Raw genomic sequence first — 26392 nt, 5'->3', positions numbered from 1 at the left:
CTAATGTTAGACAAAGTTTACATTCCTGGAATAAATCCAACTTGGTCACGGCTTAGTGTCCCCTAAATACAGGTATAGGCACTAGATTTGATTTACCAGTACTTCCTTTTAGGGCTTTTGTGTCTTTTCCATGAGAGTCTGGCCTAGAGTTTCTTGTAACCTCATCAAGCTTTAGTAACAAGGTTATGCTGGCCTCATAAAAGCAGTCAGGGAGTATTCTTTTTTATTTTTTTAAATGTTTGTAATATTGCACTAGTGAAGCCATCTGGGCCTGGAAATTCTACTCTGAAAAGGTTTTTAAATACAAATTTAATTTCTTTACAGATATGGAACTACACAAATTTTCTAGTTCTTGTGTCTTATGAGGTATTTTATTCAAAAAACTTGTCCATGTCATCTCAATGTTCAAATGTACTACCATCAAATTGTTCACAATAACAGCTGAAGATTTTTTAAAACATCTGTAGGACATGTAGTGATAACTCCTTCTTGCCTGACACTGGAAACAGCATACACCATTGGAGGGAAGGAAATAAGAGAGGATAGTTGTGCTTTAGATAATAAAACCACTGTTGTGGGAATATTCTCCAGCAGAATTACGCACAGCCAAGACCAGTGCAGGTGGAGCTGGTCAACAATCCAGCAATTCTCTTTCAACAGCTTTGACCATCAAAAACAACTGTGAACCTGAGGGAAAGGGAGACAGAAGCTGAAGGAGAAGGAAACAAACTGTAATGCTGTAGGGTGGCCAGAAAAAAGTGGAGGAAGAAAAACCACCACTAAGCAGGATTTGTAACCTAGATACCCAGCCCTCTACCCACAAGGTGTTCATGGTCTCCTGAATTCTACCTATGAACTTCAATGTCTTTTCTCATACATCTTTATTTTCATGAACCTTTGAAATTCAGGAGTTCATTTGATTATATATGTGGAGAGCAAACCATACTAGCAAGAGCATTTCCAGTGACTCTGTTACCAGTAAGAGTCATCGATTCTGTCATACCACAGTGCAGCTGTGGCAAATACTGCAAAACAGCATTTACATAGGCATCACTACTTTGAAATCTTGAGACCTTATCTGACACTGAGTTTTGATACTTAATGAAGAAATACATTAAAACTGTGAGGGTTTTGTACTACTTTGATTGCTGTTTCAATGGAATTTGTAACTGTATGTGTTTTTAAATGCCTTTTAAAAATTGGCTTCCCCAGACTTGAAAGAAGTCCATGGCAACAAAACAAAGGGTAAAGCACCCGACAAGGAATCAAGGATCTCACCCATGCCAGGGAGCTCCCAGGCAACAGTTAAGGAGCGCCTCCCCTTGGCTAGGCCCTGCCCTGGAAGGAGACACAGATGCCATTAGCCGCTCAGTCTTCTGCCTGACTCTTTGTGACCCCATGGACTGTAGCCTGCCAGGCTCCTCTGCCCATGGAATTTTCCAGGCAAGAATACTGGAGTGGGTTGCCATTTCCTTCCCCAGGGAAGAGAGGGGAGACCCCACCCATGGATCAAACCTGGATCTCCAGGACTGCAGGTGGATCCTTTACTGTCTGAGTCACCAGAGAAGCCCAGCCCCTGGCTAGTTCCTGACATTACCTACAGAGTTAACACCAACACAGAACCACCCACAAAAATGACTGCTATCTCCAGAGACTTGGCTTTCACCCTTAGTCTATATAACCTACTTCCCAAGGAAGGGGCAAAATAAACAATAGATAAAGCATAGGCTTTGATCCAGAAAGAGAAGTGCAAAACCCGACCCCAACACCTACTCTCTGTGGCTCTGGCATCTCCCCTAAGCCTTTCTTCTGCTGTGACAAGGGTTAATACTACCCTTCCCGGGTTACTGCAAGGTTTAGAAATACCGGATTTAAAGCACCTAACAAGCACATCATTCCTGTTACTATTAGTTCAATCTTTCAGGTCAAGAGCTCACTTAATGACAATTATGATCTGTCACTGAGACAGGAGGGAGAAAAAAATCATCCTTATTCTTCAAAGTCCAGTATAAAGTCCCCTCCTCAGGAAAGCTTTCCCCTCCTCCCCTAGTGTTCCCACAGCATTTATCCGGGGCAGTAAACACCTAGCTCTGCGAATGAATGAAGGAGGAACAAAAAACAGTAAGGGACAGAATCAATGAGTTTCACCCCCAGATAATACAAGCCACCCGGGATGCCAACTCGCTGGCCTGACCGCCCTGATCCAAGAGCCACGAACGAACCAATCAAGCGGTACATTCCTTAACGCCAAAGCCATCCATCCTAGTACCTCTCCCGCCCGCTTTGGTAGAAACTGCGGGGAGGAGGGACTTCCCAACGTAAAGACTTAGGCCACCTAAAGGTCAGGCGTAAAAGAAAAGAGGGAAACTTGAGTCCGGAGAGTAGAAAGCAAAAGAAGTCTCTAACTTTGGGGGGTGGGGGTGGGGGGTCCCTGGAGCCGCAGCAAGTCAGGCAGACGCACTTCTAAGACCGCCAAGGGGTCCAGCGTCCACATTTCCCGCAACAGTGCCAATTTGGGACGAGGCCAGGGAGAGGGGGCGCTGGCAGGGGCGCGCACGGACTCGGCCGGCCGCGGGGAGCCCCGCCTCGATCCAGGCGCACGGCCGCCGCCGCCGCCTTTGTCTCCAGCGCGGGAGCCGGCGCGTCCTCTGCCCCGCCTCCGGGCGCGCACGCAGGCACGGGAATGGGAAACGGAAAGCGTCTGGTGCGTTTCTTTCTGTTTTTCAACCTTAAGCAAAAAGTCAACACCTAACTTCCCGAGGACCCTCTACGGTCACCAGCTACCAACCTCCGGGCCGCGCCGGGTGGCGGCGATGTTCCCGCGCGCCCCGAGTTCCCCCACAACCCTCGGCACCTCCGAGTCGGCGGCGGCTGCGGGCTTCGCGGGAAGCCGCCCTCTTCCCCGCGAGCGGCGGTTGGAGGCCCAGCCCCGCGCGCGTTCTCGGAGCACGTCCCCGCCTTTGGGCCGGCGCGCGCCGCTCCGGGCTGCCGGGCTCGCGAGCGGGTGGTGCCCGCTGGGAACTGTGGCCAGCAGGCCGCGCGGCTGGAGCGGACCAGTGGGAAGGCGGCCCGCCCCTCCGCACCGGGAGCGCCCGGAGCCGGCCCACCGGGGTCCAGCCCCCGCTCGCCCGCGGGCCCTGGTGCCTGCGCTTAGCAGCGCGCCGCTCTCTCCAGCCCTCTTTGTTAATTGCAGGCACCGGTCGCTGCACCCCTTGTTAATTGCAGGCACAGATCTCTCCTCTACTCCTTGTTAATTGCAGGCACCGATCGCTGTACCTCGTTTGTTAATTGCAGGCCTGCGGCTGCCAGCAGATTTGGGAACGGAAGTCACCTGAAATCCTGCTCTAGCGGTCCCCACGGACGTTTTGCAGGCTAAAGGAGGTAGCTTGGTGGGGTGGAAAGAGGGCGGGCTTTGCCGCTCGGGCAGCTTCTAGAGCTTGCCGTGTGAACTTAGCCCCCGTGAGCCTCCCTGTCCTCTGTAAAGCGGAAATAAGCTTCCCTGCTTTCCTGGAGAATTAAGAGTGAAGACCAAAAGGGATGAACTTCGTGAACGTCAAAGCAACTTACAAGGATGATAGCACTGTGGAATGTTGTGTCTGATTTTGAATAGGTTGGAAGACTGGGAGATCTGAAGCTGTCTTGGACCGTGACTTCCTGCCAGGTGTTACTCAGAGGCCTCCAATGCCAGGGCTGCCAGAGTTCCACAGACTTATCTGAGGAGGAGAATCACCTGGGCTTTTGTGAAAACTGCTGGCACTTGGATCCTTATTCACGCGGAAAGAATCAGACTCCCCAGGGGAAGAGAGTCTCAGGTGGTTCTGTGATCAGATACATGTGGATAACTCTGCATTGCTGCTGCTGCTGCTAAGTCGCTTCAGTCGTGTCCGGCTCTGTGCGACCCCATAGACGGCAGCCCACCAGGCTCCGCCGTCCCTAGAATTCTCCAGGCAAGAACACTGGAGTGGGTTACCATTTCCTTCTCCGGTGCATGAAAGGGAAAAGTGAAAGTGAAGTCGCTCAGTCGTGTCCGACTCTTAGCGACCCCATGGACTGCAGCCTACCAGGCTCCTCCGTCTATGGGATTTTCCAGGCAAGAGTACTGGAGTGGGGTGCCATTGCCTTCTCCGTAACTCTGCATTAGGTAGCAGGAAAACACAGTGCTCTTAAGTTTCTTCTAGCAGTCATTGATATAGTCCAGGAGATTATGTTTCTGACTGCAAAATTCTCTGGAAAACCAAACTCTCTGAGAACAGGTACTAGCTCTGTAAGCTCCCACCATCCCCACCCTCAACCATAATACAGGATGATGTTAAGGAAGCAGGTGTTAATAAACTAGCCCCAAGTAGGAGTGCCAGGTGTAGCAAAAATTCAGGCTGCCTAATTACAATTGAATCTCAAATGAACAAAGAATGATTTTTCAAAATATCAGTATGCCCCATGAAATATTTAAGACATGCTGATTGTTTTTAATTTGTTGTTTATCTTAAATTCAAATTTAATTTGGCATCCTGTATTTGATATGGCAACCCTCACCCAAAGGGTTTGGCAGACTGAGAGATGGAGTAAGAACTCATCATAGCAAGTGTCAGACTCGGGGTCAGGAATGATATAACAGCTCCTGTGTTATTTCTAAATATTGGATACTAGTATAGGTTCATTGTCATTTACCTTTAACCCCATTCTGCACACACAACATATTCCCTGGAAAACACAAAACCAAAATAAGAGCTGATTTCATCATAGGTAAATTAAAAAGTCAATTAAATTAAAATAGTCAAATTTTAAAAGTAAGCAATAGACTGGGAAAAGTATTTGCAGAAACTATGATACAAAGTGTTATTAAGTGTAGATTAAATACAATCACTAAAAAATAGAAGTCAGTTGTAGATGAGCAAGACACATCAATAAATACTAAAAAAAAAAAACCAAAAACCTAGGATGTACAATTAGGAAACAAATATATTGCGAAAAGTTCAAAGTAGTGCTAAGTAAAATAACAATTTTCACCAAAAAAAATTAACAAAAATTAATAATTTTAAAGGCTGGCAAGGGTGCTATGTGATAGCAATCGTACACTTTTTAGGTTGGTAAAAAATTTGGCAGTATCAAAACACTTACAATTATGAAAACCCTTAATGTTTAAATCTTTTGATTTTGAACTTTGTTTATGAGAATAGATTCTAAGGAAATAATCCATAACTTAGAAAATGCTCTTTACAGTTTTAATTTTATTTATTTTTCGGGCCTTGGGATTCAGATCTTAATTCCCTGACCAAGTATCGAACCTGTGCTCCTTGCGGTGGCAGCACAGAGTCTTAACCACTGGACCGCCAGGGAAGTCCCTCAATTTTAAGTTATGTCATTTTAATTTTATCATAATAAGGAAAATATTATAATGTACCAAAATATACTAGAGGAGAGGGGGAATATCCTGAAATTCTGTAATTTTCCAGACATAAAGAAGTGGAAATTAAACAAAAATTTACACATGCTGTGATCTATTATATTTGCAACCTTTTAAAAATAATGGTTACTATTCATATGTAATATGATCGTAACTAAGTACTTTTTAAATCTATGCATGGAAAAAATGACTGGAAAGGAAATAAGGTTAAATCTGGTGGTAGATCTTTATTCTTAATTTTTTTACATTTTTGTTGAGATTACTTAATTTGATAATAGATAAATCTCAACATGATGCCGCCTAAAAAACAAAGGACTTGTCATGTATCAGTTTTAAAAACTCTAAAATCTCACCTTTGTACACTCATGCATTAAATGCTGAAACTATCTAAATAGTAAAAAAGTTCCTTAAAACATTTTCCCTAAGTATAAACATATAAACACCTTAATCAACTCTGCACATTATCTGTTAACCTAGGATGTATCTTAGCAAATTGTTCTATGCTTAATTTATCAACTTATCATTTACATAACCATATAATAATTAAAGTGCCTTAAGTATTTTTTAAATTTAGCAAATTATATGAAGCCTTGGGTTTTTCTCCCTTCAAATTACATTCTCAACGGGGGCAAGCTAAATTGCATGGACTTTTTAAAAATTGTGTAGTAAAATACCACAATGTTTACCACCGTAATTATTGTTAAGCATACCATCCAGAAATGTTAAGTATATACCCTTTGTTATACCACTCCAGACTCTTCCTCTTGCAGCTCTGAAACTCTGTACCCATTAAACAGTAGCTCCCCACAACCCTAGTCCCTGGCAACCCCATTCTACTTTCTGTCTATGAATTTGACTACCCTAGGTCACTTATGTAAGTGGAATCATACAGCATTTGTCCTCTGAGAGTGGTTTATTTCACTTAACATAATGCCTTCAGGGCTTAGCTTTATTGTAGCATGTGTCAGAATTTCCTTCCTTTTTAAGGCTGGATACTACATACATTGTATATATATACAACTGTTATCCATTCTCTGTCAGTAGACACTAGGGTTGCTTCTGCCTTTTGGCTATTATGAATAATGCTGTTATGCGCATGGGTATACAAATACCTCCTCCAGACTCTGCTTCCAATTCTTCTAGGTTTATAAGGAGAAGTGGAATTGCTGGATCACATAGTAATTCTGTTTTTTCATTTTTTTGTGGAACAGTCATACTGTTTTGCACAGCCACTGCACACTTTTACATTTTACTTTCCCACCAGTGTACACAAGGATTACAAGTTCTCACATCCTCACCAGTGCTGTTTTTTGGGAATTTATTTGTTTTTTGTTTCTTTGATTTTTGATAGCAACCATCCTAATGGGTATGAGATGATCCATCATTGTGATTCTGATTTACATTTCTCTAATAATCAATGAACTATCCCCAAAGAAAAGAAATGCAAGAAGGCAGAGTGGTTGTCTGAGGAGGCCTTACAAATAGCTGAGAAGAGAAATGAAAGGCAAAGAAGAAAGGGAAGGAAATACCCAACTGAATGCAGAGTTCCAGAGAATATCAAGGGAGAGAAGAAGCCTTCTTAAGTGAACAATGTAAAGAAATAGAGGGAAACAATAGAATGGGAAAGACTAGAAATCTCTTCAAGAAAACTAGAGATACTAAGGGAACATTTCATTCAAAGATGGGCACAATAAAGGACAGAAACAGCAAGGACCTAACAGAAGCAGAAGAGATGGCAAGAATACACAGAAGAACTATACAAAAAAGGTCTTAATGGCCTAGATAACCATGGCAGTGTGGTCACTCACCTAGAGTCAGACATCCTGGAGTGTGAAGTCAAAGTATTAGGAAGCATTGCTATGAACAAAGCTGGTGGAGATGATGGAATTCCAGCTGAGCTATTTAAAATCCTAAAAGATGATAGTATTAAAGTGCTATAGTCAATATGCCAGCAAATCTGGAAAACTCAGCAGGGGCCACACTACTGGAAAAGGTCAGTTTTCATTCCAATTAGAAAGGCAATGCCAAAGAATGTTCAAACTACTGTACACTTGCATTCATTTCACATGTTACCAAGGTAATGCTCAAAATCTTTCAAGCTAGGCTTCAAAGTATATGAACTGAGAACTTCCAGATGTACAAGCTGGATCTAGAAAAGGCAGAGGAGCCAGAGATCAAATTGCCAACATCTGTTGGATCATAGAAAAAGCAAGGGGATTCAAAAAAAAAAAATTTACTTCTGCTTCATTGACTACACTAAAGCCTTTGATTGTGTGGATCACAACAAACTGTGGAAAATTCTTAAAGAGATGGGAATACCAGACCACCTTACCTGCCTCCTAAAAAACCTGTTTGCAGGACAAGAAACAACAGTTAGAACCAGACATGGAACAACGTACTGGTTCAAAATTGGGAAAGGAGTACATCAAGGCTGTATATTGTCACCCTGCTTGTTTAACTTACATGTAGAGTACATCATGCGAAATGCCAGGCTGGATGAATCACAAACTGGAATCAAGATTACAGGGAGAAATATCAACAACCTCAGATATGCAGATAATACCACTCTAATGTCAGAAAGTGAAGAGGAACTAAAGAGTCTCTTAATGAGGATGAAAGGAGAGTGGAAAAGGGCTAGCTTAAAACTCAACATTCAAAAAATGAAGATCATGGCATCTGGTCCCATCACTTCATGCCAAATAGATGGGGAAACAATGGAAACAATGAGAGACTTTATTTTGGGGGGGCTCCAAAATCACTGCAGATGGTGACTGCAGCCATGAAATTAAAAGAAGGTTGCTCCTTGGAAGAAAAGCTATGACAAACCTAGACAGCGTATTAAAAAGCAGAGACATCACTTTGCTGAAAAATATCTGTAGAGTCAAAGCTATGGTTTTTCCAGTAGTTGTGTATGGATGTGAGAGTTGGACCATAAAGAAGGCTGAGCACTGAAAAAGTGATGCTTTTGAACTGTGGTGCTGGAGAAGACTCTTGAGAGTCCCTTGGACTGCAAGGAAATCCAACCAGTCAATCCTAAAGGAAATCCACCCTAAATGTTCATTGGAAGGACTGATGCTGAATCTGAAGCTCCAATACTTTGGCCACCTGATGCAAAGAGCTGACTCAGTGGAAAAGACCCGAACGCTGGGAAAGATTGAAGGCAAAAGAGTAGGGCGCAACAGAGGATGAGATGGTTGGATGGCATCACCAATTCAATGGACAGAAGTTTGAGCAAATTCCAGGAGATAGTGCAGGACAGGGAAGCCTGTTGTGCTGCAATCGGACAGGACTTAGAGACTGAACAACAGCAATGATGATACTGACCATCTTTCATGTGCTTATTGACCATTTACAAGTCTTCTTTGGAGAAATGTGTATTCAATCCTTTGGCCTATTTTTTAATCAGATTGTCTTTTTGTTGAGCTGTTAGAGGAGATCTTTATATATTCTAGATATCGGATACATGACGGATACATGATTTGCAAGTATATGATTTGTCAAATATATTATTTTCTCCCCATTTGTGGGTTGCCCTTTCACTCTGTTGCCTGTGTCCACAGAAATTTTAATTTTATGACTTTAAAAAAATATATTTATTTGTATTTATTTACTTGGCTGCCCTGGGTCTTAGTTGTAGCATGCAGGATCTTTAGTTGCAGCATATGAGATCTAGTTCCCTGGCCAGGGATCGAATCCAGACCCCCTGCATTTCAGAACGAGGAGTTTTAGCCACTGGTCCACCAGGGAAGTCCCAACTTTATGACTTTTTAATTTTGATAAAGTCCAATTTATCTATTTTTTACTTTGTTGTCAGCTCTTTGGGTGTCATACCCAGAAAATCATTGTCAAATCCAATGCTATGAAACTTTTCCCCCTAGTGTTTCCCTGTTTTCTTCCAATAATTTATAGTTTGGGTTCTTTATAGTAGATGTTTGACCCATTTTGTGTTAATTTTTGTATATGATGTAAAGTTAGGGTCCAGATTCATTCTTTTGCATATGAATCTTCAGTTTTCTCAACACTATTTGTTGAAACACCAGAGTTTGTAGAAGGGAAAGAATGGATGGTTGGATATTCAGTTCCTGTTGGAAGTGAGAGGTAAGATAGATCAGAATCTAAACACCAGGAGAAAAGAGAAGAGGACACCCCCGCCCAATGCTTTACACACAGGTGCGATTATCTGACCTTCAGTGATCTGTGCCTGTCTCAGAGCAAAGCATCAGGGTTCTGGCACTCCCTGATTCCCAGCTGAAGGGCCACTCCAGGGCCCAGATATTGCCAGAGCTGCCTTGCCTTGGAAGACTTCTATTCTGACCACTCAAGTAGAGTCAGAGAGATTCCTCCCTGGAGTTGAGAAGCAAACCGAGGCTAGAGTAAATTGACCAAAATTGATGATAATTGAGGTTTAAAACAGGAAACTAATTTCTGACTTGGTATTATGTCTCTTTAAAGCAAAAATATCAAAATTAGCATGTAAATGTGGGTAATTAATGGTCAGTCACTCTTTATACCATTATTTTAATCCTGAAGTCATTAATCAGGTGCCTTCACTGGGTCTGTTTTCTCTCTGGACCTCTTAGTTAGTGGGGCCTGCATAGTCTGGTGGGGCCTCCTGTCTAGACAGGCAATGCTGAGCACCTGGGAGCCACTCTCCAGACTGCAGGACTGGTGCTTAGGAGGGATTAACCAGCCAACTCTTCTTTGTAAATTCAACTATGACTCATAGAAATTATACTCCTTCCATAGAGGCACAAATGGTTGTTAAGACTTAATTGATAAAGGCTTAAAGACAAAGGAGTGAATTTCTAATTATGAAATTCCTGGCACAGGCAATAATGGGGAAGATTCAAGGGCCTTCTCAGCCCTCACCACCTGGCACAGGCTCTCATCGGCTCCACCTGCATGCAAGGATGTCAGCTCCGCTTGATGGCCATTTGCAAGAGTTAGCCTTGACCTAGCGATTGTTCAGCATCTACTTCACACACAGCACAGACTGAATGCTGGGAGAGTTTTTTTTTTAAGTGGAAAAAAGGCTTGTCCTGCAGGAGGTTGTAGTGTAGCTGGGGATTCATTAAATATACCCATGACAGCTAACAAATAATAAACATATTTAAAATAACATAATTCAAACTACCCATAAATACTGAGGAATGGGTTCATATCAGTAGCCTAGATTCTAAAGAACACAATTTAATGTCACGTCCTCTGAGAAACCTTTCCTGACCATACTGGTAAAATTTCTCCTTACCCAGTCATTCGCTATTCTATCACATCATTCTTTTATATTTTCCTGTAGCACTACCACTCTCTGAACGTCTCTTGGTTTTTTTTTTTCACATGTTTATTATCTATGCCAGTATTATTCAGGCTAATGGTAAGACATAATACATTTGTAGATTGTAAAATAAAGCTAATGGGTTATAACCAGACTTAATTTTTTTAACAAAGTGCAATAGAATAGAGTAGAATAGAAGGAACACATCATTGGAGTTTTATTAAGAATTGTGAACTTGTCGGAAATACTGAATCCAGTTGCTGTGAACAGAATTAAGAAAAATAATGGAAGGTTATGATGAATTTCAGTTGACTAGTACAAGTTATTCTGTCTTCTACTAATAAATATCTCATTTGAGTTTTTGGTATATGATGTGAGTATGACCATCATTACAGGACAATTAACAAAACATATTTTATATTAACATTATGCAGACTTCATTGTAAAAAGATTTTTCTGAAAGGACATTATCAAATAGGATATGCTTCAGGTTTGTATCAAATGTACATTTAATTAAATTAGCATGATTTCCCTTTAATGGGATTTCTCCCTACCATTATAAGAGAAAAGAATGATGAAGGGAAAATCAGAGGAACATCCCAGTTCAACCTCCAGATATCTAGAACTGCAGACAATCTTGAGAAAAATATCAGCTCTAATAGTAAGCTTCAAGTTCGTTGGAGGTGATGCTAAAAAGAAAAAAAAGATTGGAAGATTTTGTGAGGCAGATTATTTACAGTATTTTTTTCAGTAAGTAAAATCCAACAAAAGTGACAAATCCCAATATATTATTTGTAATAACGCCTTCAGATCTAAGAGGACTCTTTGAAGCATAGCATACTGAACTTGTCAACAAGCCTCTCAAACACTTTTAAATGAAAACAAAAGACAAATAAGTATTGGCACAATTTCTTAGTTGTTTTACAGACTGTTAATAAGATTTCTGTTGCATATGGTTTGGCAAAAGAAAAAATGGCTCATATAGATGTTAAAACATTAACATGAATAGAAATGGTGAGTGTGATTTTTTAATGCTAAACCAGCTGACAAATTAATATTTACAACTCTTTGGGATAATACTGTTTCTAGTTAGGTCTGCGTTACTGCAGAATCTTCCAAAGCCATGCTCCTCATGTGGTTAAAATACAGTATTAAGTCTGAGATCCATCCCCAAAATAGCATGGATGCTCTAAGTTATTCAGCTCTTCTAGTTTATGCAGGATGACAAGGGATGTGTGTGTGTATGCGTGTGTGTCTATGTGAGTTTAAATTTAACTTCACATACATTGGATCAGATATATTAACAAAACTTGAAAAAATGCTTCATTGATCAGTATCTATTAAACTGGAAAAATAATAAAGAAAGTATGAGAAATGGAACCATCAGAAATGGCTAGAAAACAAAAAGTTATTTGAATATTGTTAAATCTACTAATAACACTTGTGCTTAGAAATCAGCATCATAGGAATTCTACTTATATCTAGAAATGATTCTGCTGAATCTCATGGAAGTGTTAAAAAAAAAAAACACGATGAAGGTTGTTATATATATTAAAGACAGTTCATGGACTAGCCAAAATATTGATGTGTTTTGTTCAGACTGGAGTTAGCCAGACCCTCCTGCTAAAGCACACTGAATAAAGATCATTGGTTGTCCTAAGGGAACCCAAGGGGAAGTATTAAGCATAATAAGTAAACCCTGAAATGACAGTCACATTTTTCTAGTGGAAAAGCAATCTCATTTGGCAAGCAATCTCATTTTTAGAGATGATATTTTGGATTTAGAATTAGTATATTTAACTGATATTGATATTTTTAATGAACTGAAATTTATAACTTCAGGGAGAAAACAACACGATAATTCAACAAGCTAAACATACCCAGGATTCCAAGTGACATGTTGTTATGGCAAGTAAGACATGAAAGCAATCACCCAAGCTCCTTTTTGTTGCCAGTATTTTTGCAACGTATTGAAAAGGACAGTAAGGACAGGAACTGAAATCAAATTCAGTTCAGTTGCTCAGTCGTGTCCGACTTTTTGCAACCCTATAGACTGCAGCACACCAGGCTTCCCTGTCTATCACCAACTCCCAGAGCTTGCTCAAACTCATATCCATCGAGTTGGCAATGCCATCCAACCATCTCATCCTCTGTCATCCCCTTCTCCTCCTGCCTTCAGTCTTTCCCAGCATCAGGGTCTTTTCCAAGGAGTCAGTTCTTCCCATAGGTGGCCGAAGTATTGGAACTTCAGCTTCAGCATCAGTCCTTCCAATGAATATTCAGGACTGATTTCCTTTAGAATTGACTTGTTTGAATTCCTTGCTGTCCAAGGGGCTTTCAAGAGTCTTCTCCAACACCACAGTTCAAAAGCATCAATTCTTCAGTGCTCAGCTTACTTCGTAGCCCAAATCTCACATCCATACATGGCTACTGGAAAAGCCATAGCTTTGACTAGATGGACCTTTGTTGACAAAGTAATGTTTCTGCTTTTTAATATGCTGTCTAGGTTGGTCATAACTTTTCTTCCAAGGAGCAAGCATCTTTTAACTTCATGGCTTGCAGTCTCCATATGCAGTGATTTTGGAGCCCAAGAAAATAAAGTCTCTCACTGTTTGCACTGATTCCCCATCTATTTGCCATGAAGTGATGGGACCAGATGCCATGATCTTAGTTTTTTGAATGTTGAGTTTTAAGCCAGCTTTTTCACTCTCCTCTTTCACTTTCATCAAGAGGCTCTTTAGTTCTTCTTCGCTTTCTGCCATAAGGGTGGTGTCATCTGCGTATCTGAGGTTATTGATATTTCTCCCGGCAATCTTGACTCCAGCATTTCTCATGATGTACTCTGCATACAAGTTAAATAAGCAGGACGACAATATATAACCTTGACGTACTCCTTTCCCAATTTGGAACCCGTCTGGATAGGGGTATTGTTATATTCTATGTCTCAGTTTCAAATCTGTAATCATTATTTTCCAGAAGAGAAATGATAAATATTAGGAAAATTCCTTCAGATGAAAAAACTATTTTCTTTTTGAAAATTCTGAATCATTGACCTAAACGTGGTACCCCAAAGAGGCAGATGAATTATTGCAGCTTAGTTCTTCATTTTTACTGAAGGATGATCATAAGGCATTAAATTTGCTAGCAATTTTAGGGTGGGATTAAAGAAGACTCCCCATTGCCAGGTAAAAAGAGTGCATCACTATTACCATTATGGTATGAACCATGATTTTCAAACTGTAAAACTGATTAAAACAAAGGAGAGAAACAGGCTTGTGCACTGATACGCAGAGTATTGTCCTTGTATGTTCTGGACAGGAATGAACTGAGAGGCTTACAAGCACCAAGTGCACTAAATAAAATCTTGCCTAATTTTTGATTTTGTATTGCTTATTTGGGCATTTTTTCTATGCTGCATTCAAGTATTAATAAGATAATTTTAATTTTACATGTTTTTTAATGTAGTAAAAGTAAGTGTTATTTTACAAAACTTTTTTATCCTGTTAGGTGGGGAAAAGAGAAGAGAAGGAGTAAACTTCTCTGTTATGCAAAAAGCATTCTTCCTGGGAGGTGTGATTTGAGAGAAGGTCAAAAAGCACCAGAGCTGTCAGTGTCTACCCTGCCCTGAAAGCAGCCCCTATGCGGTCGTCCCCAGCCTTTTTGGCACCGGGTATCAGTTTCAGGGAAGACAGTTTTTCCACAAACTGAGTAAGGGGAGGGGATGGTTTGGGGATGATTCAAGTGCATTACATTAATTGCGCCCTTTATTTCTAATCTAATGCTGATGATGATCTGATGGGGGGTGGGGGGCGGGTACTGGTCCTCAGCCCAGAGGTTGGAGACCCCTGCCTCTAGAATATAAACTCCAGAAGGGCAAGAGTTTGACCTGTCCTGTTCACCACCAAATCTCCAGAAGTCCGTAGCATAGTGCCTAGGACACAGTCAACAAACATTTGCTGGATACATCAACGAGCCAATTTGGAAGGGGCAAGAATTAACAGTTTGTGATTTATCTCTTGTTTGCATTATCCAGACATCTTTCTCCCTTCGATAGATGTGGGTTTTAGAAAAGATAAAGAGAAGCTGCAAGAGTCATTTCCTGTGAGGGCCTCCAGTTTGATAAGAATCAGGAAGGGCTCCCAGTCCCTTCTTAGTTCGGGACGGAATTGTAGATGACCTTGAGTTTTAGACCATAGGAAGCACTGGATGGGAAGTGACTAAGAGAACAGAAGAGATTGTGTGCAGGTCAAACTGCAAGCTTACAACAGACCATTACTTTTCAGACTTCATAGAAAGCAACTGTGCCTTGTGTAGGGTTGTTGAGCTCTTTTTTAGCTGAGACAGTCTAGTCCCCACCCCTCATCTTATGGAGGTGGAATAAGCCTAAAGTAGGAAGTAGAAATGAGAAATGGTCTTTAGATGTTGAGAGAGGGAACAGTCAAATTTAGGTTGGCCTTCATTTTTTTTATAAAATGGGGATAATATTTGTACCATATCATTGAGATGGTATGAGGATTAACTGAAATAATAAATGTGAAATGCTAAGCACAGTGCCTGACTGATAATATGCACTCAATCATTATCAACTATTATTATTACCATGAGCAACAGAACATAAGATGTTTGAAAATATTAACTGAGGTTTGATTTCTTTCTGCTTCTTTCCACTATTTCCTCTATTATTCTGTCATAGTCTAGGCACACTGTTCTCTGACAAGGAGTAGAAAAAGCTGAAAATAACAAGTCTGTTGAAGGTCTGAATGGATCTATTTTAAACTCATAGTAGAGTCAACATCGTGAAAAGCAGGACGTTCTTGTATGCCAAAAGCTGTGCATTTTGAGAAAGAACAAAGCAAGTGTGAAACTATTTCCTGATTTTTGGCATGGGGCCCAGTGTATACCCCACGAACCAAATCCCAGGGCTAGTGACTGATAGAAACTCACTGTTAGGGCAATGTTTTTCAAACTGTGGGTTGAGACCTACTCTTAGATAACAAAATTGGTGTATTGGGCTAAAACCAGAATGAATGGAATGGAATAGAAAATACCAGAGTACGTTGCAAGGAGTAATGGTAAATATTGTTTCATTAAGCTGTTGTATGCATGTAGTCAGTCATGATATGAAATGTGTTCCCTACTGTAGCCACAGTCAATGAAGTTTGCACATGCCAGGAATGCCATAGCAGAGGGCACATGTGTCTGTCCTCTCAGAATGTCCCAGGAAGAACAACAGCTCCTGGGAGAACTGCTACATCCAGAATGGTGCTAGGAGAACACAAAAACTGTAACTTAGATGGTTACACAGAATTCTAGGCATCTTGCCAAGGTGGGAAAAGATGTGAAAATTTGTTGTGGCCACCAAGAGAAAGGAATATGAGACCCTGAGTGAGCCAAATAGACTTGAAAAACCCAGAGTCTAGACTAGGATGAAATAGGCAAGGAGAGGCAATGATGGAAACTTGGACTTCAGGAACTGATGCTGGCTCAGAAGAATGGCGCCATGTAGGAAGATTTGCCATCAGTGGACAGAGCATCATGGTGAGCCAGACATTGCTTTCCTCCCCAAAACAGGGTAGACTTAAGCTCTACTCTCCAGACAGATGGCAGATGTCCTTTAAAACTACAAAGACTGAAAGAAGGAGAAGGACTAAAGAGAAGGAAACTCCCAAATAGCTACCTCAAAGAGATTATGTTTTAATCCTGTTTTAAAAGAGAATTAGAAAACAGCACGGAGGGAACTTCCCTGGTGGTCCAGTGGTTAAGAATTCACCTGCCAATGCTGGGAACACATGTTCAATCCCTGGTCCAGGAAGATTCCACATGCTGAAGGGCAACTAAGACCAGGACCACAACCACTGAGCCCACATTCTAGAGCCCCTGCTCAGCAACAAGAGAAGCCACTGCAGTGAGAAGCCCACACACCACAGCAAAGAGTAGCCCCCACTCACCACAACTAGGGAAAACCTCCGTGCAGCTAAAAGACTCAGTGGAGCCAAAAGTAAATAAATAAAAGAAAAAGCTTAGAAACAAGCAAACAAACAAAAAACAGTATGCAGATACCTCAAAAAAAAAAAAAAAAAAGAAGTACCATAATTCAGCAATTCCACTTCTGGCTATTTATCTGAAGAAAATGAAAAGTTTAACTCAAAAAGATATATGTACCCCCATGTTCATTGCAACATCATTTACACAGCCAAGATATGGAAACAAACTAAGTGTCTATCTATGGATGAATGGATAAAGAAAAAGTTATATATATATAAATTACTTATTTTAAGTATATATATATAAAACTCAATCACAAATGAAATATATGCATAAATCCTCAACAAATTATTAGCAAACCAAATTCAACAATATATACAAAGGATCAAACACCATGATCATCAAGTGAGATTTATTCCAGAGATGCAAAGATAGTTCAATATCTGCAAATCAATCAATGTGAAATACCACATTAACAAACTGAAGGATAAAAATCACATAGTAATCTCAATAGATGCAGAAAAAGCATTTGACAAAATTCAGCACCCATTGATGATTTTTAAAATTCACATCAAAGTTGGTATAGAGGGAACATATTTCAACATAATAAAGACCTTTTATAACAAAGCCACAGTTAACATCATACTCAATGGTAAAAGAAAAAAAAAAAAGAAAGATTTTCCTCTAAAATCAGGAACAAGACAAGGATGCTCACTCATGCCATTTCTATTTAACATAGTATTGGAAGTCCTAGCCACAACAATCAAGCAATAAAAAAAAATAAAAGGCATCCAAATTGAAAAGGAAGAAGTAAAACTGTACTGTTTGTAGATGACACGATAGCATATATATTGATAGAAACCCCTAAAGTCTCCACCACAATACTATTAGTACTAATAAATGATTTCAGTAAAGTTTCAGGATACAGATTGCTACACAGAAATCTGTGCTTTTCTGTACACTAGTAATAAACTGTCAGAAAGAGAAAGCAAGAAAACAATACCATTAAAAATTGCATCAAAAAGAATATAGTATCTATGAATAAGCTTAACCAAGGAAGTGAAAGACATATACTTGGGAAACTATAAGACACTGATGAAGGAAATTGAAGACAATACAAATAAATGAAAAGTTACCCTGTGTTCATGGATTGGAAGAATTACTATTGTTAAAATGTCCATACTAACCAAAGAAATCTACAGATTTAGTGCAATCTCTATCAAAATACCCATGACATTTTTCACAGGATTAGAACAAATAATACATAACTTTCCTTAGAACCACAAAAGACACCAAATAGTCAAAGCTATCTTGAGAAAAAAGAACAAATCTGAAAGTATCACACTACCTAAAACTTCAGACTATGCTACAAAGCTACAGTAATTGAAACAATTTGGTACTGGCACAAAAACAGACACACAACAACAGAAAAGAATAGAAAGCCCAGAAATAAACCCATGCACATATGGTCAGTTAACCTACAACAAAGGAGGCAAAAATATACAATGGGGAAAAGAGGCTCTTCAATAAGTGGTGTTAGGAAAACTGGACAGCTCCATGTAAAACAATATTACAACACTTTCTCACACCATATACAAAAAAACTCAAAATAGATTAAAGGCCTCAATGTAACACTAGAAACCATAAAAACTCTTAGAAGAAAATATGGCAGGACACTCTTTGACATAAGTCTTGGTGATATTTTTTTTTTTTTATCTGTATCCTCAGGCAAGGGAAAAGCAGAAATAAACAAAGGGGGCCTAATTAAATTTTAAAGTTTTTGCACAGCAAAGGGAACCATCAGTAAAATGAAAAGACAGCCTACTGAATGAGAGAAGATATTTGCATCAATATATACAAAGAGCTCATACAACTCAATATGAAAAGAGCAAACAATCTCATTACAAAATGGGCAGAAGACTTGAATAAACATTTTTCCAAAGAAGACATGTAGATGGCCAACAGGCACATGAAAAGATGCTCAATGTCACTAATTATCAACAACATTCAAATCAAAACCACAAAGAGATACCACCTCACAACTGTCAGAATGGCTGTCATCGAAAATAACAGATAATAGATGGTGAGGATGTGGAGAAAAGGTAATTCTAGTGAACTGCTGATGGGAATGTAAATTGCTATAGTCACTATGGGAAACAGTATGGAGATTCCTCAAAAATCTAAAAACAGAACTATCATGTGATCCAGCAATTCCACTCCTGTGTATACACTGAAGAAAACAAAAACACTAATTCAGAAAGACACATGCATCCCAATGTTCACAGCAGTATTATTTACAATAGCCAAGATATGAAAGCAATCTAAGTATCCATCAACAGATGAAGGGAAAAAGAAGATGTGGCATATATGTACAATGGAATGTTATTCAACCATAAAAAAGAATGAAAACTTCCCATTTGTAATAACATGGATGGGCCTGGATGGTATTAAGCTTAGTGAAGTAAATCCAGCAGAGAAACACAAATACTGCATGTTTTCACTTATATGTGAAATCTGAAAAATAAAACAAATGAATATAACAAAACAGAAACAGACTCAGAGATATAAAAAACAAAGGAAAGAGGCAAGACAGGGGAAAGGAATTAAGAGGTACAAACCACTAGGTGTAAAATGAATACAGGGGCTTCCTTGGTGGCTCAGGGGTGAGGAATCTACTTGCCAGTGCAGGGGACACGGGTTCAGTCCCTGACACAGGAGGATCCCCGATGCCGCGGAGTAACTAAGCCCAGGTACCAAACTATTAAGACTGTTCTCTAGAGCCCAGGATGCACAACTACTGAGGCCCGAGCTCCCTAGAGCCCGTGATCTGCAACAGGAGAAGCCACTGCAATGAGAAGCCCATGTACCACAACTAGAGAATAGCCCCTGCTTGCTACAACTAGAGAAAAGCCCATGCAGCAGCACAGACCCAGCACAGACAAAAATAAGTAAATATATAAAAATAAAATTAACTTAAAGAATAATAAAAAATAAATAGGATACAAACATGTAATATAAGCACAGGGAGTATAACCAATATTTTATAATAACTTTAAATGGAGTATAATCTATAAAAATATCATATCACTTTGTTGCACACCTGAAACTAATAAATCAACTATACACCAATTTTTTTTAAAAAATGCAATCTTGGCATTTGCAATAACATGGATGGACCTTGAGGCCATTCAGTTCAGTTCAGTCACTCAGTTGTGTCCGACTCTTTGTGACCCCATGGACTGCAGCATGTCAGGCTTCCCTGTCCATCACCAACTCCTGGAGCTTGCTCAAACTCACATCTGTTGAGTTGATGATGCCATTATGCTAAGTGAAATAAGTCAGACACAGAAAAACAAATACTCTAAGATCTTGCTTATATGTAGAATCTAAAAAACAAAACCAAACCAAAAACCAAGCTCATAGAATCAGAGAACAAATTGTGGTTGCCAGAGGCAGGGGCAAGGGGTTCAGTTCAGTAGCTCAGTCGTGTCCAACTCTCTGCAACCCCATGGACTGCAGCACGCCAGACTTCCCTGTCCATTACCAACTCCCAGAGCTTGCTCAAATTCATGTCCATCAAGTCGGTGATGCCATCCAACCATCTCATCCTCTGTCATCCCCTTCTCCTCCTGCCTTCAATCGTTCCCAGCATCAGGGTCTTTTCCAAGGAGTCAGTTCTTTGCATAGGTGGCCAAAATATTGGAGCTTCAGCTTCAGCATCAGTCGTTCCAATGAATATTCAGGACTGATTTCCTTTAGGATGGACTGGTTGGATCTCCTTGTCGTCCAAGGGATTCTCAAGAGTCTTCTCCAGCACCACAGTTCAAAAGCATCAATTCTTCGGCGCTCAGTTTTCTTTATAGTCCAACTCTCACATCCACACATGACCACTGGGAAAATCCATAGCTTTGACTAGACAGATCTTTGTTGGCAAAGTAATGTCTCTGCTTTTTAATATTCTGTCTAGGTTGGTCACAGCTTTTCTTCCAAGGAGCAAGCATCTTTTAATTTCATGGCTGCAATCACCAACTGCAGTGATTTTGGAGCCCCCCAAAATAAAGTCTCTCACTGTTTCCATTGTTTCCTCATCTATTTGTCATGAAGTGATGGGACCTGGGTGAAGGGGGTCAAAAGGTACAAACTTCCCATTATAAGATAAATAAGTCATGAGGATGTATGGTAGAGCATGGTGACTATAGTTAATAACACCATACTGCATACGTGAAAGTTACTAATAGAGTAAATCTTAAAAGTGTCCATCACAAGACAAAAATTATATTTGATGATGTATATTAACTAGACTCATTGTGATGATCATTTCATAATATATACAAGTACCAAATCTTTATGTTGTACACCTGAAACTAATATAACATTATATGTCAATTACATGTCAATAAAAAAACAGATACTTTTATTATGTTATGTTATTCTTACCATAATAGAAAGGACAAAGTGATATATAATACAGTTACTTAGAAAACAGAACTACCTGGAACAAAGCTAATTTTTGAATCATTGTCCCCCAAGTCAGTGCCTATAAACTGATCAAAAAATAAAACAGAATTGTCTGAGTTAAATTAGGAAAAGCTATGTATTATGTTGCCAAGCAGACATTGGAGGCTGAGTTCTTGGTCTGAAGTCAGTTATATTCTTGAACACCAGGGGCTGTGACTGTAAGAAGTATCAATCAACATGTTATTAGTAATAAGGCATTTAGATTTGGCACTGAGAAAGTCATGAGCCATCTCTAAATGGGCGATTTCCATGGAATGGTCAGATACCAGATGGGAATGGGGTAAGGACAGAGGGGTCAGAATAAACTACGCTTTGGAGAGTGGATGTGGAGAAGCGCGGACATCAGGACAAGTTCTTCTTATTTTAAATGGAGAGACTTAAGGATGGATAGGGAGACTTTGCGGGCTTATGAGAAGGGCTAACACAGAGTTATCTGGGTAAAGGCAGGAGCCAGGGCTAGAGGTGATTCCCAATGTGGTGCACACTTAGGCAAAACTTGATAAAATTAGCAAAGGAAAGGTGACAACTCCCAATAGTCTCATTTATGGTGGCACCTGCAGGATGCCTGTGAAACTGGGGGAAGGTGTTGGTAATGGCGTGTGTCTCATCAGCGCTGATCTTGTATTAATACTTCCATCTCCCAGCGTCACCCCCTTCTTGGGACCCAGTACTCAGAGATCATACTGTTCATGGGGTTCTGGAGATAAGAATACTGGAGTGGTTTCCCATTCCCTCCTCCAGTGGACCACATTTTGTCAGAACTCTTCACTATCATCTGTCCTTCTCAGGTGGCCCTACACAGCAAGGTTCACTGCTTCATTGAGTTACACAAGCCCCTTCATCACAACAAGGCTGTGATCCAAGGAGATCAAACCAGTCAGTCCTAAAGGAAATCAACCATGAAAACTCATTGGAAGGACTGACGCTGAAGCTGAAGATCCAATACTTTCAGTTCAGTTCAGTTGCTCAGTCATGTCCGACTCTGTGACCCCATGGACTGTAGCACACCAGGCTTCCCTGTCCATCACCAACTCCCAGAGTTTACTCAAACTCACATCCATTGAGTCAGTGATGCCATCCAACCATCTCATCCTCTGTCATCCCCTTCTCCTCCTGCCTTCAATCTTTCCCAGCATCAGGGTCTTTTCCAAGGCGACAGTTCTTCACATCAGGTGGCCAAAGCATTGGAGTTTCAGCTTCAGTATCAGTCCTTCTAATGAATATTCAGGACTGATTTCCTTTAGGATTTACTGGTTTGATCTCCTTGCAGTCCAAGGGACCCTCAAGAGTCTTCTCCAACACCACAGTTCAAAAGCATCAATTCTTCGGCGCTCAGCCTTCTTTATGGTCCAGCGCTTCGGCCACCTGATAACAGCCAACTCACTGGAAAAGAACTTCATGCTGGGAAAGATTGAAGGCAGAAGGAGAAGGGGAGTGACAGAGGATGAGATGGTTAGACAGTATCCCTGACTCAATGGACATGAATCTGAACAAACCCTGGGAGATAGTGAAGGAAAGGAGAGCCTGGTGTGCTGCAGTCCATCAGGGTCACAAAGAGTCGGACGTGACTCAGCGACTGAACAGCAAAGAACTCAGGGACCTATGTAAATTGAGGACCCTGTGCGAAGGTTCTAAAGCGCCTTCTCCTAGGAGCCTCATTCATGGCCTTAATTCTTCATTCAGACTCCATTTCCCAGCAGCTGCTGAGTTTTGCTGGCCTTGTTCTCTGAGCAACACTTTGGCTCCTTCTCTGTCCTCCACCATCACTACCGTTTCTCAGTCTCCAAACAACAATTCTCTAAAGGAACTAGAATGGAGAGTTGAAAATCGAGGGGAGTGATCTTTGCTCAAAAGTCTCTCAAAGGCTGACCTTTTCCAGGAAACAAGGACTTTCTGTCTCACCCTGGCACTCATTCCGCGGTCCCCACCCCCACCCGCCGTTTCAAAGGCTTCTCTGAGGAGGAGGCCATGACATCACTTCCGCCGTCTGGGTCAGGCTCGCCCAGCCTCCCGCGCGCGCGGCAGCCTTTGGCCACCCATCCCTGAGGAGGTGGGGCGGCCCCCCGAGCCGGGTACGCCTTCTTTCTCAGCCTCTTTTCTCCTCAGGCAAACATTCCCCCACCCCGATCCGCCAAGCACGTCGGGGGGAATCTTCAGAGAACCTCGCGCCTTCAGTTTCCCTCAGCGCCTTCAGAAGCTCTGAGGAACTGCAGGGATGAAGAGGCTCCACTAGGTGGCCACACAGACCACCTGTTTGTTTCTTCTGCGGACAAGCTGGTGGCAGAGACCAGACCCTTCCCAGCTACTCCTGTGTGTGATGTGTGTGTGTGTGTGTTTAGGAGCGTGCCCAGTGAGGAGGACGAGGAGGCAAAGATAGAAGTTTAAGAAAAATCAACATCGAAATACCTAAATTCATAAAACATAGAGGGCTATTTTTCTTAGTAACATATTAATGGGAGGACCTCAGAGCTAATGGCATCACCGACTCCATGGACATGAGTTTGAGCAAGCTCCAGGAGTTGGTGATGGACGGGGAAGCCTGGGATGCTGCACTCCACGGGGATGCAAAGAGCCGGACACGACTGAGCGACTGAACTGACTCAAGAGCTGATGGTGATCCCTGGTGGCTCAGTCAGTGAAGAATCCACCTCCAATGCAGGAGATTGCCTGCAGCACATGAAAACCCGGGTTTGATCCCTGAGTCAGGAAGACCCCCTGGAGGAGGAAATGACAGCTCACTCCAATATTCTTGCCTGAAGAATCCCGTGGACAGAGGCGGGCTACAGTCACGAAGAGTGGAACAATGAGTGATTAAACAACCACCACCAGACCTAATAAGGAACAGAAGGTATTCCCTTAATACTTTTAATCATTTTGAGATCATCAGTTATTTAGTAGATAAGTGTCAGCCTATTAACACTTCTATCTACTGAAAATGAATCAGAAATGAAGGCATTGCATGGGATCTGTACTCCTCTAAGAGTCTGATCCATATGTTCATTTTTATTCATACTCAGAAATGTAAAGAGTGCCTACTATGTGCCACAGCTCCAGCTAGTGCTGAGGGTACAGGTGTAAACAAGATAGTAACCCCTGTCCTCTCACAAAATTTATATTTTCTAAGCATTCATACACATAGAAACAATTGTACACGGTTTCTCCAGCTCTTATCCTGTGTTCCATGACTCCCTTTGCCCAGCCCTCACATGTAGATGTGTGGGATAATAAAACACAGTTAATTCACCCCAGTTAGATGCATGTTTTCTGGAGTAGGGTTGTGATGTAAATTCCAATACTTGATCATTATACCATCAGGAATTCCATGAAGAAACAAAGCTGTGGAATTTCCAAGCCTCTCTCCTTTATCCATCACCCTCTTTATGAGTGATCTGCCAGAGTCAAGACGCACCATCTGAGACGTGACCACTCCTAGGGCAGAGAGAACAGTGGACACGCTGAAGACCAGAGACTGAAATACTTAAATGGAAAAGAGGAAAGGAAGTGTTCCGAAATCCAGGACAAGAAGACTGTGGAAAAACTCAGCATATAAAGGTGTGGCATTTTTAAGCGCTGCCAAATAAATTCCTCCGGCCAAGTCAAACATGACACAATGGAAGTGAGATTCCAGACTCCCCACATAAGAAAGTATAAATCCTAGACTCAGTTGGATGTCTGCGAGGTGTCTAGCTTGATCTGCAGTAGGGAGGCGTGTGCTTTGCATGCATGTGTGTGTATGTGTGCATGTGTACGCACATATATAAACACGTGAGAGATAGTTAGAAGACTGTCAAATGGAACCATAGGACAGCAGAGCTGCAAGAGCTCATTTCATCTATTTTCTCATTTTCAAGATGCAGCAATTGAGTCTATAAAAGGGAGGATCTTGCCCAAGATCTCAGAATCACTATTGTGCGTGTGTGCTTGCTAAGTTGCTTCAGTTGTATCCCTATGGACTTCTTTGCATCTCTGTGAACTGTAGCCCGCCAGGCTCCTCTGTCCATTGGATTCTCCAGGCAAGAATACTGGAGTGGGTTATTAATGACTCTTAACTAGGACTATAATTCTTTTTTTTTTTTTTTACTTTACAATATTGTATTGGTTTTGCCGTACATTGACATGAATCCGCCATGGGTGTACATATGTGTTCCCCTTCCAGAACCCCCCTCCCACCTCCATCCCCATCCCATCCCTCTGGGTCATGCCGGTGCACCAGCCCTGAGCACCCTGTATCATGCATCAAACTGGACTGACGATTCGTTTCACATGTGATAATTCACATGCTTCAGTGCCATTCTCCCATATCATCCTGCCCTCACCCTCTCCCACAGAGTCCAAAATACTGTTCTATACATCTGTGTCTCTTTTGCTGTTGGACTATAATTCAATACTGTCACTCCCAGTTCGTAATTCCAATCTATTTTATCTGTTCTACAATTGTTATTGAGATGTTGATTACCTTTCTTATTTGCATTTACTTGTTTTTCCTTTACATATTGGTTAATTGTATTTCCCCCCAAAGAGATGTCTACCAGAACCTGTGAAGGTGGCCTGATTTGGAAAAACAGGCTTTGCAGATGTCATTAAATAAGGATCTTAATTAGGATTTGCCCTGAATCCAATGGCGAGTGTCTTGTTACAGGAGAGAAGATACCCAGTAAAGAGGGTGCTGTGAAGAGATCATAGTGTTGCATCTCCAGGCAAAGGAACGCCTAGAATTGCAGCAGCCACCAGAAGTTAGGACAGAGGCATGGACCAGATTTTTCCCTCAGGGCTACAAGAAAGAACCTTGACCTTGGACTCCTGACCTCCCAGACCTGTGAAAGAATAAACTTCTATTGTTTTAAGCTACCAAGTTTAGGATAATTTGTTATAGTTGTTGTAGCAACCTAGCACATGTTCATCTCTCAGTTCCCTCTACTGCCTTTGTTCCATCCCTCCCTCACCTTGGAAAGGAGTTCTTTTATCACCATAAGAAAACTTTTAACATATAACTTTCTCATAACTTTTGCTGCTACTGCTAAATCGCTTCAGTTGTGTCCAACTCTGTGCGATCCCATAGACGGCAGCCCACCAGGCTCCGCCGTCCCTGGGATTCTCCAGGCAAGAACACTGGAGTGGGTTGCCATTTCCTTCTCCAATGCATGAAAGTGAAAAGTGAAGTCGCTCCATCATGTCGGACTCTTCGCGACCCCATGGACTGCAGCCTACCA

General features: G+C 41.2%; 1 protein-coding gene and 2 long non-coding RNA genes across 8 annotated transcripts in view; 2 read left to right on the top strand and 1 right to left on the bottom strand.

Annotated features, from left to right (window-relative positions):
• The window catches only part of HHAT (hedgehog acyltransferase), a 340025-nt gene extending 337119 nt beyond the window's left edge, over positions 1-2906 (bottom strand). For all 6 annotated transcript variants that reach the window (XM_081489707.1, XM_081489706.1, XM_081489704.1 and 3 more), the window contains exon 1: positions 2789-2906. The gene's annotated coding sequence lies outside the window, so the exon portion shown is untranslated. The remainder of the gene's footprint in view (positions 1-2788) is intronic.
• On the top strand, positions 2656-5338 carry LOC145506053 (uncharacterized). The gene is made up of 2 exons (XR_014053509.1): positions 2656-2704; positions 3295-5338. It is a non-coding gene; the product is annotated as an uncharacterized LOC145506053 (long non-coding RNA).
• A 17862-nt stretch (positions 5339-23200) lies between these two features.
• On the top strand, positions 23201-26028 carry LOC145504719 (uncharacterized). The gene is made up of 2 exons (XR_014052453.1): positions 23201-24030; positions 24498-26028. It is a non-coding gene; the product is annotated as an uncharacterized LOC145504719 (long non-coding RNA).
• Positions 26029-26392: the final 364 nt, after the last annotated feature.

This window comes from Giraffa tippelskirchi, chromosome 5, assembly GCF_054371585.1.
Source record: "Giraffa tippelskirchi isolate mGirTip1 chromosome 5, T2T-mGirTip1v1.2.pri, whole genome shotgun sequence".
NCBI classification, from domain to species: Eukaryota; Metazoa; Chordata; class Mammalia; order Artiodactyla; family Giraffidae; genus Giraffa; species Giraffa tippelskirchi.
This window is presented reverse-complemented; position numbering and strand designations above follow the sequence as displayed.